Source organism: Mauremys reevesii, linkage group 4 (assembly GCF_016161935.1).
Source record: "Mauremys reevesii isolate NIE-2019 linkage group 4, ASM1616193v1, whole genome shotgun sequence".
In the NCBI taxonomy this organism is placed as follows: domain Eukaryota; kingdom Metazoa; phylum Chordata; order Testudines; family Geoemydidae; genus Mauremys; species Mauremys reevesii.
The window spans coordinates 25626200-25629314 of NC_052626.1; the positions used below are offsets into that span (position 1 = coordinate 25626200).

At 40.6% G+C, this 3115-nt stretch overlaps 1 long non-coding RNA gene across 1 annotated transcript in view; it reads left to right on the plus strand.

Moving 5' to 3' along the window:
- The window catches only part of LOC120404602, a 10929-nt gene extending 9755 nt beyond the window's left edge, over nucleotides 1-1174 (plus strand). Inside the window, exon 4 of the long non-coding RNA XR_005598054.1 lies at nucleotides 828-1174. This is a non-coding gene — a long non-coding RNA (uncharacterized LOC120404602). The remainder of the gene's footprint in view (nucleotides 1-827) is intronic.
- Nucleotides 1175-3115: the final 1941 nt, after the last annotated feature.

The window sequence follows — 3115 nt, forward strand, 5'->3', positions numbered from 1 at the left end:
CACCTCACAGTAGTGTTGTGAAGATCAGTTCATTCATCTTTGTAAAGCACTAAGATACTACAATGAGAACACCATGGAAAAGCCCATGAGGAAATGTATAATTCTGTATTCAGTGCATGGCTTGGATGCTAAGCGAGAAATAATACCACTCCAACCAACTGCCAGCTTATGTTCCATGGCACTTCCTTCATACAGACAAATCTGAAAATGGCCTTCTACAAGGGCACTGCCATGCTGGAGGTCCCAAATCATGGCTTCTAAGTGCCTGTTTCTCCAATTCTTACTCTGATGTAAGGGCAGTCATATGAAACGCAAGGGAGGGCAGCATTGGACACATTACCTGTTCGCCTTAGAGATGGGTGAAGGGGGCAGACAGGGCATTGTGGCTCCCTGCACCGGTAGGAATGATTCTGGCCATTCATTATATCCTGGTAGGAACACTGAGTTTCTTGAGGGTGCAAATTGTAATTGAGAGCAGAATTTGGCCAAGTGATTCTATTATTTTTAGTTATTTATGCATTGTGTGTATGTACCCCAGTAATTTGGAGGTGAGGGTCACAGCCCAGAAAACCACTAATGCTTAAAATGCCTTTTAACAGTGAATGTTTGCCTCTAAGAAATGCCCCTATATTTGCAGGCAGCATGGGTAGAGTTTTGAAACTATTCTTGCCTCCCAATTATCCTTTCTATTGCATGATTGAATACTGATACTAGAGATAGGCAGGCACTGAACTACCTAGACCTCCTGGGTGCGACTCCAATATACTTGCTTGGTATTGAAAATTGAAGTACCTAAAGAAATTTATTTTAAATTTGTTTTCCTGAAGGAAACTTCGGTATTGTTTTATCCCCACTGCTACATCACAAGGAGGAAAAAAACTCAGGACAGGATGAAAGCAAGAAGATGAGAATTCAACATTATTCCTGTAATCTACAGGTATCTGCTAGAACTGCATAAACATCTAAAAAAAACCCCACCTTTTTTGTATATTCACTAGAATTTTGAAATAAATGCACATTAGCCATACTGCTTTCCATTTGTGTTCACTTTCTATAGACATTTGAGTTACTGTCATGACTGTTCATAGAAAGAGAATGTTAAAGCCACATGTATATGTATTTGTGGTAACCAGATTTTAGATTCACACATGCAAGTATTCGCCTCAGTAGCTGTTGCACACTCAGCCAGTTGGAACATTGTGACTCATCTAATCAGTCACAACTAACAAACAAAGCTCAAGTAGTGATTGGGGAATATTTATAGAGAATGGTTCCTCATCAATCCGTACAAAAATATTTGCAAAAAAAACTAGTTGAAATCTTTTTGTATAACAAATAAACTGAAGGAAATCGCAAGCTGCTCCTGGAGATCCCATGAGCAAAAAAAAAAGGGCTAAACTCACTGACTAAACTATTCATTGTGAATTATTCCCTCAGCTCTAATGTCTGCATTGCATGGAAGTATTGTGCCAGCTCTGCTATACACTGTAATTTTACTCTTCTAGGAATAATGTGGGAAGATACTGCTGAGCATGTTTAAACAGTGTGCAAAGGACATTATACATATTTAACGTGTCACCTGCCTTTTTTGTTTGTGTTGACAATCTAGGGCTACCACCTTTCAAAGATAAAACATCAGCCACAAACAGTGAAATAATGCAATGTTGTTTATTTTCCTCTTTTCAATCAATATTTAGCACAAGAAATATACTATGCTAAATAAAGCCTTTGCATGCATACTCATTGCTCCCACTGAAGTCAGCAGGAGCCCTGTGCAACATCAGTAGTCGGTGTCTGACCAGTTTGCTTTTGTTCTACAAAGGAACTATTGTACCAGCCATTAGTTACAACTGCTGGTTGTGCTGGTAATGCACTGGCTAGTTGTCACTGTTACCTAATAAAAATGTCCTTTAAGGGCATTTTATCCTGTCTCCTCCCAATGCAGGATTCTTCCTTAAAAATTTAAAGTGGATTGGACTAAACACTAATAAATGTATTTGAAGAGAGGCTCCTGCAAGGGGGCTGTCTCATAACCTAATAGATCTTACTGTCATGAAGCTTTGAGCAGGGAGTTGGACTAGATGATCTCCTGAGGTCCCTTCCAACCCTGATATTCTATGATTCTAGGATTTTCCTGCTATCCCATATAGATTTTCTTCTTTTTGTGATGAAATATGGTATCTCCTCTTCCATGTGTTCTCTCTTCTAAACTGTTGATGGACCAGATTACGTTACAAGCTATACCACAATCAAGCAGCCACTACGAGGGATTATACCTCCTGAGGAATAAGCCCTCTCTCTCACCTTGTTAGCATCCATAGGGAGCATGCAAGCTTGCCCTCTCCAGCAACCTGGCCAATTTAGTTGGGTAAGTGTGGAGTAAGGAGTTTGCAGTTTGAATGGAGATGAAATAGTCCAGAGAGGAAGGAGGTTACAATAGTTTAGGAGGCAGAGTACAAATGCACAGATAAGGGGTTTGGTGAGTAAGACAGAAAGGAAGGGACAGGTTTTATAGATGTGTAGTAGTGTAAAGATTTGTAAAGACTTGGATGTGAGAAGTAAAGGAGAAAGCAAAGGAAGCTGGGAATGGTGCTGAAATCCCCCGGCACTATAATAGAGAGAGAATTTCCTACTAGGATAGAGAAGTGAGGAATCAGGAGGGAAGATGTGAAGATTCAATTTTTGCTAGGTAAAGTTTGTGGGTAGATATCCAGGAAGAGGCCTGGGGCAGACAGTTGGAGGTGTGAGACTGGACAAAAGGGACTTGCCATGGATAAAGAGGTCAATTAGGGAGCGACCAGCTTCACAATGGTTATTGAATTTATGAGGGTGGATTATGGATAAGGCTCATGGGGGGGGGGGAGGAGCAAGGGGCCAACCCTAGAACTTGTGGAACGCTGAGTGAAAGCGGGAAAGGAGGGTGACATATTGAAGAAATGTTTGGAAAGCCAATTGGAAAAACAAGTTGAGCACATAGTTATGAAAACTCAGGGTGGAGAAAAAGCGAGTTTTAACAAAAAGATAGCATGCTGCACTTTCCTATAGATGTTGATAGCTCAAACACAAAGCATTAGGAACATGTTACATTTCACTGAAACAGGACCACAATGTGGGG